This window comes from Alligator sinensis, unplaced genomic scaffold, assembly GCF_000455745.1.
Source record: "Alligator sinensis unplaced genomic scaffold, ASM45574v1 scaffold885_1, whole genome shotgun sequence".
In the NCBI taxonomy this organism is placed as follows: Eukaryota; Metazoa; Chordata; order Crocodylia; family Alligatoridae; genus Alligator; species Alligator sinensis.
The window spans coordinates 1,955,561-1,968,195 of NW_005842056.1; positions in this window are offsets into that span (position 1 = coordinate 1,955,561).

The following is a 12,635-nucleotide window of genomic DNA, read 5'->3' on the forward strand; positions in this document are numbered from 1 at the left end:
TCCTTGCCCACAGGTTTTACCAGGGCTGGGGCAGGGGTGGGCTCCCTGAAGCGCCGTGATCCGCTGGCGTTGCAAGGATTGCTCAGCGGGCCAGCAGTGGCGGTAGTCCCCCCGTCCCCCAACGGGCTTAGTTTACATGGTATACTTCCTTTTCTGTAATAACCTAGTGGGTATCCATTGGCCTGGGGAGAGTGTTTTAACCATCAGGTAGTAGAATAAGCCTAGGTGGGAACATTAAAAACCCTCAGGTTGAAGCTGGGCCACCCTGCAGAAAGAAAGGCACAAGTCATGAGACGAGAGAGGGGAAGCAAGAGAGAGCCTGACTCATCACTTCAGCGAAACGGCATTTCCCGGAGTGAGGGGACTCCTGGCTTCCACTCCATGATGCCAGAGCTATTTCTGCTTTTATCTTGTGACTGTCTAATGTAAAATCCATAAGCAGTCCTAGGATCGGGACCTAGTCATGTCCTCCTCGCTGGACTACAGAACTTCCTTTTTCTGGCCTCATGCCTTGTTTCCCTGCACATTGGCTCAGTGAGGGCAGTCTCCTAGAAAGTACGAGATGTGGGCTGCAGGCTGAGGAGGGGGTCTCCCACTGCCTGGGAGGGCACTAAGCCTCTAGGCTATTATGTAAAAGCTGCCGAATGCTACCTCCTCCCGCCATGCCTTGGAGTACAGGTGACTGTGGATCTGTGCTTCGCCCTGATGAACTCGGTGCTTCTCGTGTGTGTTTGTGCTCAGAAAACATCTAATGGGCTGAGCCTCTCTGGGGACTTATGAGGAGCCTGGTCTTGTGCCTCCTCCACTGTAGATCGCAACAGGGCTCAGGCTGGGGTTGGGCACTTCTTCCCATGTGCAGGAGCCTGAATTTAAGCTCCTAGAGATCTTTTCAGGGCCAACTATAAGACCTGACTAGATGTAGGTGTGGGGTGGATGCTGCAAGATCTTAACTATAAGACCTGAATGGATGTCGATGGGGTCCCGGGGAGGGGGGGATTCCACATCCCTGCTTGGGGATGAGGTATCTCAGCTCTGCCCCAGTCCCATTGAGGTGCCCACTTACCAGTCTGAATCTGCCCAAACAGGCCCATTCAGAAGCTTTGAGCACTGCTCGTCCCTCCCATGCTTTAGAGCTCCTCTGACCACATGTGGACTTTTCCTTCTTATGTAATGTCCTTCAAGGGTATTATTTATATTACACTGGTATTTGGGAAGGGGGGGGCAGTCAGGAGTCTTGTCTGCAGCCTCAGACATCTTCATATATGGCCCCCACCATTGCAATATCTGAGCACCTTACATTTTTAAAGTGCTTCTCCTTGCAATGCCCCCGAGGAGTGGCAAAGTGCATTATCCCTGGTGTTACAGAAGCGGGGAGCTGAGGCACAGGGACTTGCTTCATGTCCCAGAGAAAACCTGTGCCTGGCTCTGGTGCTTAAACTGTGGAGAGAGGCACATGCCGGTGCGTCCTCTGGGCTATCTCTGGTAGCTCCCCACTTGGCACGCGGGTATTTTGAATAATTTCTAAGGCACTGACTTTCTCCTGCACTTTATAGGAAGCTGAGGCCAACTGTTGGGTTTAGGGTCTGCTATAGAGGCAAGTAGGTGTTGTGGCACCTAAAAGGTAGGTGTTGTGGCGCCAAAGTCCTTTGTCGGGTCTAGCCTTTTATGGATTTCTTTTGACTTAGGGAGACTTAAAAAATTAAAGTCCTTTCAGCATTAGCAACAGCGGGGTAAAACATTCATGACTGTGTTGCCACCATTAAGAAAATTGCCGATTGTGTGGTGCTGGCTTATCTGTGAATCTCTGAACCATGGTAGCTGAGTTAATACCTCTGAGGTTTGTTGTTGGAAAAATAATGTAATTGATTTTGTCGCGAGCTGTAAGAGTACTCGGGGTACGTGGGCTGGCTGGTCTCTGCGTGCATTGAGAATGATAAATGTATTCATCAGCGTAAGATCGTACAGTGCCCGTCTTTGTCCCTTTCTGCCTGCATCATGCATATTCACCAGGAAATGTTCTTGTAACAGGCTGCCACTGGAGAACGGCCTTTGCTATAATGGAGGCCCCGATCCGGTGGTATCGGTAGACTAGAAAGCCATTGATTCGCTTCTTCTTGGGAGCTGAGCTTGGCTTTGAGCCACAATAGCTTGTCGTGTATAAAATAGTACCCATTTTTACTGTTTCTCAGAATGAGGATGAAGAGGGAGGGAGAGAATTTACAGTAATACAAACCCATTCCAGGAATACAAAACCGTGCCAAAATAAGAGGTTCCCCTGCTTGGGATGGGCGAACTAGCTGGGGGAAGTCAAGAATGAATACGAACCATTTTATTAGAGTCATTATTATAGCTCCTCAAGGCCCTAATCAAGACTGAGCCCCTAGTAGGCTAAGCATGATTCAAATGCAGAATACCAGACAATCCCAGCCCTGGAGACTGCATTGGTCAGATAAACAACAAACAAAAGAAAATGGGTTCATTCCTACTGTCCAGATGGGAAACTGAGGCACACATACATTGACTAGCCCAAGGCCACAAAGGACGTCTGTTGGGGCCAGGAATTGTACACACCCCCATGTCCCGCCTCTCCTCCAGGCTCCCCTCTCTCTCCATCACAGTGTTTTTTCCCAGGCCGCAGAGCGACCTGAATAAGCATCCTGATTTGAGAGTGCTTATCCGAAACAATTGCTCATTAGAGGTCTGCATATTGCTAGTTCCTGACATAAATATTGATAAAGTCAGGCCCAATTCTCTTCGTGTGCATAGTAGCTTTACAGGAATGTAACACCAACAGCTCAGGACAGCACTAGGGTGTTATTATCAAGGTTGTGATTGTCTGGGAAGGAACAGGGTCTTCCAGGTAAGGCACAGATATAAGCCCCAGGAGATCAGCATGCAATTCGTGGCTCTGTTACAGCCTTCCTATATCATATCACCACCTACAAACCTGGGACCATAATACTGCTTTACCTCACAAGGGGTGTGGGAGGATAAGGAAGTGAACCTAGTATCTGAGCACCTCAGGACCAGTGACGTGGGCCATGGAAGTACCTAGGATTTAATCCAAGGCCTGCTGAAGTCAACAGAAAGGTTCCTCTTTACTTCAGTGTGTGCTGGATCGAGCCTTTGGGACTTGTCTAGATATGAAAGACCTTGTAAAATACGGTCGGGTACAAACTTAAAGTGGTATATCTACTCTGGCATAACTTAATGTGTAGATAAGCCTTTATAGACTGGCTAGGAAGCATATTGTTACATCATAATTAGACATGTGTTTCCAAGACACCATCCTCATGATATCTGGGCACCAGTCCATGATGCACATTTAGAAACACATCCATTCCCTCCAGGAAGAGAAACAAAGCTCCCTTAGATTAAAGCTGTCTGCTTCAGTACAATCACATTTAGGTGGCTATATTTCCTAGAGCACGCAGCCGAAGCAGTGTCACCACTCCCTTCTCATCATCGGATTAGTCACCCCACAAGTTAAAACTTGTAAAGCTAAGCTTTCAAACATTGAATACTGTTGCTAGGGATTTGTAGTGGTGATGATGATGGGCCGCCAACCTAATGTTCTGAGACCTAAACTTTTTTTGTTATAAACCAAATTCTTTGATACATGTAGATCATATTATTTCATTACAAGAATGAAGGGCTGGAAGGGACCTCAAGGAACTCTGTGAACCACTGGAGCAGCATGCAGAGGTCCTAGCAGGAGTTGGGACAACTCAGTGACTTCATGGGACTGCTTCTGATTCACTCGGAATACGATCATCCGGTTAATTGTTCATTGTTTCAAGAGGAACAAGATTGATCCTTCTGTCAGCCAGTTCCTGACAGCTCTTCATAGCTCATCACAAATCCATTAAACCCCTCCTTGGCAGCCAGGTCTAAAAAAGAGTCCAGTGGGCTCTTTTTATTGTCCATCATTAAGATATTTGACTGTGAAAATCCTCCAAATATTCTTTTTGTACCTCTTACTCCTTCATTTGCCAAGAAATGAGAGTGACTTGGGCTTAGCATGAAGACAAAGGGGGAACAAATCCTTGCTCTATGACTGAAATGATCCGGTCTTAGACTGAAATGGGGAAACAAACCCTTATGCTCATATAAGCACAGGCTAGTAGCCATGTCTTTGTTGCCTACCAGTAGTAAAGCTAGAGGATATATCATTCTGAATACATCAACTTTCCAGAAGCTGCTGAACAAACTGTGTGTGCATCTACTTCTGGGCTGGAGGTTCCTGTGAGAAGCAAAGAGCCATTAGCAAGAGATTACAAGGCTGCCAGCTCTTCCAGTTTTACTGTGGGTTTTGTGCTGCTCGATAACTTACTGAGAGCCCCAGCTCCTGGAAACAAGGGATTGCACGTCGGCTGCTGCTTTCATTAAAAAGGAGGCGACTGTCCAGCGTCTGTAGTTGCACAGCAAAGCTTGAGGATGTATCCTGAGTACACCCTAAAGGACAGTGCTAAAAGACAAAGGACCATGAAATCTTGCACTAGCAAATCTCAGATTGTTTGTGATTCTTCAAGAGATGGTTTATACAATCTCAGTTCAATGATTTCTACCTTCTGTCCTTCTGAAGTTGCCCTGTAGTTTCAACTGGATAAAAGGCATCTTCATTTCTTATTGTTTAGTGTTGCTGTACGCACTTGTATGACACAGACACTAGACAGGTGGGACACAACGTCCCATCACTACAGCAGGTGGGGAAATAAGACACAATTTTATTAACAACAAATTTTGAAAAAATGTGTTCCTTCCTCCTGTCCACATCCTCAGATACCAGCATTATTATTTTTTTTTGGCCCATCTCCAGCCATCAAAGATCATCCTTCAGGATGATGAATGGGTTGGTCTCTTTTACACCATTGTCCTTGTAATGAAAGGTTTTACTCTCTTTGTTACTTAATGGCTGCCTGGTCCTGTGTCTATAACACAAGCCAGCTTACTTTGCCTGAAATGTTTTTAATCATTGTGGAATAAAACCCCAACTTGGTTGGTACCAACTAAAGAGATGCTTGTCTGTTCAGCAGATTTTATCAAAGCTTCCTTGATGTCTTTGCCTTTGTAATGTTAAGCACTTCCCTGTTTGGCATATTTAAAGTAGGATGCTGTACATGTGAAGTATTTCACAGAGCAAGGATATATCAAGTGTGCTTTAGGAAGTCATGAAAGCAGCCAACTCATGAGTTTTGAGCTTTTAATTACTTATTAAGTGGCATGACATAAAGGCTATAGGGGAGGTTTTTCAGCTTCCAGCTCAGTGGCTTTGAAGCTGGGTGCTGAAATGCCCTTTGTGTCTTTGAAATGTTGTCTGTCTGCCACAGATCACACCAGAGCTTTTCTGGCTGCTTTGCACTGACCATGTTTGTCAAAGCAGGGGTAACAGCAGGGTGGGAGTGCCACGAGTCACATCAAAGCCTCCATTTCTCAGTGTCGTGGGTAAGAGTGAATGCACACGTTGCCCCTTGTTAAGGCATATGGCAGTCGGCAGGGTTAACCCTGCAACGTTGCTGTACCGCTGGGCAGGGGTACCATAGCACTCATTTTGTCATGTGTGTGTGCAGCACTCAGTACAATGAGACCCCCCCCCCAGACCCTGGAAGACGAATACAACGTAAGTGTCAAATAGCAATGGCTGGGCAATGTCCACCTTGCAGAGCCAGCAGCGGTTGGATTGGTTTCAGTCTCATTTTTATCTCCACAATTGGCTTTACCCAGTACCTGCTGTGGTAGCAGGGCATGAATGGAGAATAGGGTATGGGCAAATGAACAGATTACCCCAAGTTAAAAAGAGGCAGGGATTTCAACTCCATGTGCACTGTGCTTAAGCCCACTTTTGCTTGGGTGAGGTGAAAGCAAAGCCTTGGTATCTTAACCCGTTCATGACTGATTCCTTCCTACCAGCAACCTGCTTCTTTGAAGGGGTTGTCTCCGGCAGATGAGGACAAGGTGAGGCCACTTCCACATGGCTTCACCAGTTGACTCAACACTTGCTGAATAGGAGTGGGTGAACATCGTTCTTACACGGCTGGACCGGGGCAAGAAGCATTGTTAACTCGATGGTGCTTGTTTGACCGATGAGCTTCAGGAAACCTGCTTCTGTTCATGAGACTCACTCAGCTGGGAGTAGCGTCAAGGCTGGAGCAGCGCGTGGAGAAGTTAATGCTGCATCTGGCAATGCCACCCTGCTGTCCTGTGGCTGAATGGAGCGGCTGTCATTCTGGCACTTTCAATCAGGATCAGCTTCTTTTTAAGGAAGGGGATGGGTGGCTGCATGCTAAGAAAATACCTTCTCTGCTGACAGAGACATAAAGCACCGGGAGTACAAGAAGTGTATTTTTATCCTTGCTGAAGGAAAAGCAAAGCCACAACTCCTCTGTGCAGTGAATGACCAACAAAATGTACAAGGGCTGGAGTGCATTTCTGCCCCCTGGAAAAGTTTCCTTTAATTAGGACAGACACGCTGCTCCGTCAAAGCAATGTAAATGTCCAGGCGCACAATTTGATGAACCCACTTCCTCTAATCTTTACTGCTAGTTCAGATCTCTTTTTTGTGTAAAGCCCCAGTGGGGAAGAGACTCAAATGCTGTATCTTTGGAACAGATTTCTTGCCTACGACTACAATTGAGCACTCTGCCTGATCGGCCCGTTTCAAAGCAAGTCGTTCCAAAACGATCCATGTCCTAAGTGACGAGATAAAGACTCGGGGGGACCCATGTTTGTTTAAAGGTGATTGCCTAAAGTTATGGCACAGAAAATGTCTCCAGAGTGGATCTTATTCCAGATAAGCAGGCTTCCTCCAGAGTGTGTAGGATTAGGATGCAGTTAGGCTTGGAAGCTTGAATACCAGTGCCATTTTGGTATTCAAGGGTTGTGGCATGAAGGGAATGGGTCCTTGTACTTGTTTCAAGCCTTGTTAATTCGGAATATTTAGGAAATCCCCCATTAGAAGGAGTGTTGTGGGGAGAGGAATTTCCTTCAGCCTACACCGGACCTGACAGAAAGTCTGCTGACCTGTGCTAATGACTTGTATTACAGTGTGTCTAAATACCCCTAACCCAGATCTGGGCCCATTGGCTTAGTCACTGCCCAAACACATTGTAAGAAGCAGATCCTCTCTGCAGAGTCTTAGGGCATTTGTACACATGCTCGGGTGTGGGGGGAGAGGGGCGCTTTAATTAGAGTGGCTCCAAGAGTTGCTCTAATTAAAGCTCCCATAGTGTCTTGTGTATCAGCATCCCAGTGCTTCAAAAATGGCAGTGGGGCGTTTTAACTAAAGGCAGTCGAATAATCGAGTCTGCTCCTACACACTGTAAGTTCAGCACATTGGAGCAGCCTCGCTGCATGTGTATAGGCGCCCTTAGTGCCTAAGTTAAGACAAAGGATGGAGTGCTTATCATTCCCTTTGCAGAGCCGGGAACTGAGCCGCAGAAGGCTTGAGGGCCATAATTGAAAAGAAACTTAAATGCCTAAATTGTACCCAAGTACAAAAAAAAAATCACAATCCTGAAATCTCCTGTCCATTGACCCTTCTGAGGCATCTCCCTCTTGCCTCTGAATTTCTGTCTGGGGTATCTAGAGCTGTACCTTTGTGTTTCTAGGGCTGAGTCGCTCGGAGCCCTGCTCAGGCCTAAGCTCAGTCTGGATCTGGAAACTAGGCTTGTACTGCCAAAGATCTCGGAGGGGCTACATTTGGCAAGTGGACTCGGGGCCTCTCTCGCACTCACACCCTGGATTGGGCTCCCTACACAATGCCGTGATGCAAGCACTTTCAACGTGCAGCTAGAGGAGGAGGTGGTGCCACTCCCCTTTTTTGCACAGCAGCCTACTGGTTAAAGCGCTTGCCCAGGAAGTGTGGGACCTACATTTCTGGCCCTCCCTCAGCCTGAGGGAATTGAAACCAGTCGCCTGCTTCCCAAGAGAGCACCTCCCTCCCAGGCTATAGGTTAATCTGCTCCACCCTTCCTGCTCTAGCTGTAGGACTCAACGGCCACAAGTGCAAGTTTCACTGGGCCGGAGAGAGCGCAGGATCAGAACATGACTAACTAATATAGCTATTAATTAGTTAGCCTAGTAGTGTGGCCTGAAGATGAGCACTTTATGCCCACAAGCCTGTTTAGCATCTCTCCCAACTATACAATTGGTCCAATAAAAAATATCACCAAACAGACCTGGCTTCTCACCTATTAGTTCAGACCTTCACCCGGGAATGGGTTCTCCTGGTTCCTTTCTCTGCTCCTGCTGCTATTTCTTTGTTTTACACTAAACAGCCACTGGGCCAAAGAGGTGAGGGAGCATCTCCCCCAGCTGCCTTCTGGGCAAGAAAAGAGAGTTCTTTGAATGAAAACAGGTAGCAGGGCTGGATTAACCCTTTAGTGGGTCCCAGGCAAACAAACCATGCACCTAGTTGTTTAGTTAGTTGCATAATCTAACTGTATAGGTAGAGAAGGAATGAGGCATAGGTCAGTGTTTGGAGGTGAAGATATCTGAAGAGGCACGATTCATGATGCATGAGCAAGAGGCATAAGGCAGCAGCAGCAGCAACTACCGCTGGGGCTCGGAGCTGCAGCGTGCAGCCCTAGAAGGGAAAAGGAGCCGGGTGGCACTAGAGTGGTGCAGCAGTGGCACTGCCATGGCAAAATAAACACAACTGGGCCCCTTCTTCACTTAGGCCCACTTAGGGCCACTCCCTAGGCATAGGCCTAGTTTGCCTATGCATTAATCTGGCCCTGATGGGTAGCATCGTCAGAACAGGATGCCAAGTGGATGGAGGCAGTTCCCTGCAGCCCTCCAGGAGACACCTCAGGCCTAAATTGGGGCATGTTTCATGTTGGCTGGCTCCAGGCAGCTGCACACTGAGCATTCAGACTGTTTCCAGCTCCCAGCTCAGCACGCTGGCCTCTTTGGATCTCGTTCTGGGGTACTAAATCTCCCCAGGCACGGTATAGGGGATGGAGGGGCCTAATCCAGGGTTCCCAGTTCCACTGTACAGGCTTCAGTGCCCACCTTGCAGGTACCATGCCATTTACTGAATCCAGCCCTAAGTAACTTGCTGTGTCACAGGGAGGAAGAGAATCTAATTATCTCTCTCAAGTTGCTATCCAGGGTTTTAAACACAAACCCATCCTTCTTCTCTCTTAGTCAGCTTCCAGTGTGACCCAGCCATATTCACATGTGAATACTATCCATTCTTATGCTTGAATAGTGTGGTGGGACTTTCCTAACATGACAAGGGCTGTGTTTTGGGGTTTTTTTCTTCCTGTGGGCTGGAAAAAAATTATAAAATTTCCCATAAAATATAAGATCTTGGTCTTTATATTGCAAAATTTGCTTAATCCCATCTCTAAACCATCTGCTGCTATGCCCTGTTTGCTCAAGATCAGGATACTATCCACAGTGTATAATATGCAAACATACAACAGGATGAGATGAGTTGACTTCTACTTGAAGTGGGGGTGGGAGAGGGAAAAATGCACGGAGGATGAGACATGTTGGGTGAGAGCATTAGTCTTTCATCTTTGCAAAATTCTGTCCTGATTAGGTGACAAGCAAAGCAATTGATTTTGATCTCATCCTACTAATCTTAGGGCTCTGTTATGCTCCCTCTAAAACACGTGGGTAGCTCCTGTTTACTCTCACACAATTTAGCATGCATGTAGGTTCTCAGATACACCTATTTATAATGTGGTGCAACTAGTCTGGAGTCATTCTTAATTTATGCCAATCTAAGAGCATAATTTGGCCGTACCTTTTTTGTGAAGAAGTAACATCTGAGTCCTTTGAACATCAGTGAAACATCTTTTTTTATCAACTACATCATGACTTATCGGTAAATACTTCAGAACTCTTTAGCAGCGTAAGCTTCCAACATCCCTCAGTCAATAACGAGCTAGTATTCTGATGAATATCTAACATCAAAGTAAAAGCCAAACCTCATTTTAATTTGTGAAATTAAATAGTGATTTGCTAGGTGTTAACCAACAGTAAAGCTTGCATTGACTCTTTGACTGCCCTTGCAATAAGCAGTCGGGATCATGCAATGCTATTGATTGCAGATTAATTTTCAGATGATTTTTTTTTTGTGTGGTCTGTGCTTAGCTAGGGGAAAACTAAACCACTAAAATGTACAGTGTGAATTTAAGGCACTCAGTATCCTGGGATAACTCTCCATGTAGATGCTCTTATGCTGGAATACTTTCAGTTTTAGTTTACATTAAATTGGAAGCAGTTTCATTTAAACAGAAAGGGCCATTCTTATTACAGGAATGAGTGTCCATTTGGAGAGTTGGAGCAACAACCTAGAGTGGTTTCAGTTCACACCTTACCTTATGGTATAATTTCCTGTTTAAACAAGCCTCAAGTGTGGTTTGGGAATCTCTGGTGTTTCACAGCTTTGCCACTGTTTCTCTATGTCTAGATTTTTTTTTGATCGTATTGCTCAATTGAGTTAGCTTAATGGAACTAGGAAACCCCCCTTGACATCTATGTGCATATAGTCAAGTCGTGTAAATATAACTTACTGGTTAGCATGCTTTCTGTCTTCCTGGGTACATCTGCATGTTCATTAATGCACTTTAGATACTGCGCATTTAGTTTAGTACTTGCTTAATAAAGTACTAACTAAATGCGCAGTAACTAGAGTTATTGCGCAGTAGTGCTAGTGCATAGTTATTTTGTGATGCTCAGTGTAGATTAGCCTAATAATGCTACGCAGCAGGCTATTAGCACGGTTTTCAACCGCCACGCTACTGTGCAGTGTTATTAGGCTAATGCGCAGTAAGCGTCTCATGCCTAATGTGTGCTAAGCATTTTTCGATGTACAGGGCCTCCGGCTGACATGATGGTGCTTTGAGAGCTTGGGCTTTTAGCTCTGAAGGTCCAAGGTTTAGTCTCCATGGTGTGTGACCGACATGGGAGGCATCAAATCAGCTGGTCTTGTCGTAGCATATATCTAATACAAGCTTGTGATGGACTCAAGAAAGTATGGATGCTGCTTTTGTGGTGAGATACTATAGTTAGAAAATGAATGAGGCATAGGTCAGCGTTTGGAGGGGCAGCTATCTGAAGAGGCATGATGCATGAGCCTTCAGTGATCACTACATTATTGTTACATGGCACTTCCAAATTCTCTGCAAACCTTACCTGTGCCTCTCATTATGCCTGTGAAGTAGAGGGACCCTACAAAGGAAGTGCTTTTAAGCCACATGAGTTGAATGACTTGCTCCAGGTCACGTGACAAGACAGAAGCAAAGATAGGAATGGGTCTCCTGACTCCCGGTCCTGTGTTTTACCCACATGCACCCCCCTCCCTTTGTCAGAAAAGCTAATCCTGTAATGTGACTCTTGAGCAACATTTTAGAAGTCTGAGCTGTCTCCTAAATTAAACTTCATTCCAAAGCAGAGCACGCTGAAAGGAAGGTAAGAGTCAACAAGTGGCAACAGATGCCTGGTAATAATAATTAGTCATCCCAAAGCACCTTCACTTATGAAAAATGTTTTGGGGTATAAGCCACTCATGGAAGCTGCTATACCCCTGTCCCCAGTATAATTACTATTAGCAAGGGGCAAACTCTAAAATGCTTACTCGGTAAATTCTGCCATTGACTCCAATGAAAGTTTTTCTGTGAATAAGAGTCAGCCAGGTGGGGGAAAGACAATAATTTGGTCATATATTTCTACCTGAATGTGCTAGTCCCATGGAAGCTGCCACTAGGACTAAGTGCCATCTTGAAAGCACAGATAATGTACATTACTGGTATAATTATACCATGGTGTAATTCTTCTCATAGCTTCACTGATACCTACCTGCCTTCAGTCTTTACTTATACCATCTATTTGTGAACCCAGTGCTTCTCCCTGTTTCATGATCTTTTAATTCAAGGGGTTTTTTTTTCCAGTTTTTAAATGAAGAGTTAACATTTCAATTAGCAACGTAAAGTAGGCTCTGGCTACGATCACTTAAAAAGACAATTCCGTTCTGTTTAACTTAGGAATCTGCAGTGTTTATAGACAGACAGCCCTGAAGGTAAGTCAGTAAGTTAGGTTTTTGTTGTACAGATCTCTTGCCAGAATGCATAAATTATTAACTGAGAAATAACCCTGGAGAGTGCTCTGTATGTAACTTCATATTTGGTAGGAATTAGTGTACATGTTGGCTGTGAGTAGACATCGGTAATATTAATCACGCTTTAGCAGGATCCTTCGTTTTCACTGGTGAAAGATGCTTCTTACATGGGTTGAATGACAAGCCATTTCCTGTTTTAGTTTTCATGGCTTCATTGTGGACTTGGTCCAAAAGCTGTTACAGCTGATGGAAAGCTTGCTCTGATTTCAGGATGATTTGGATAAGACCTTGAGGACTCCACCCTGCATCACCTGATTCATACATTCATAGATTCATAGATGTTAGGGTCGGAAGGGACCTCAATAGATCATCGAGTCCGACCCCCCCCGTTCCAGACCCTGGCCACTCGAACTGTGAAGAAGTTCTTCCTAATGTCCAGTCTAAATCTGCTCTCTGCTAGCTTGTGGCCATTATTTCTTGTAACCCCCGGGGGCGCCTTGGTGAATAAATACTCACCAATTCCCTTCTGCGCCCCCGTGATGAACTTATAGGCAGCCACAAGGTC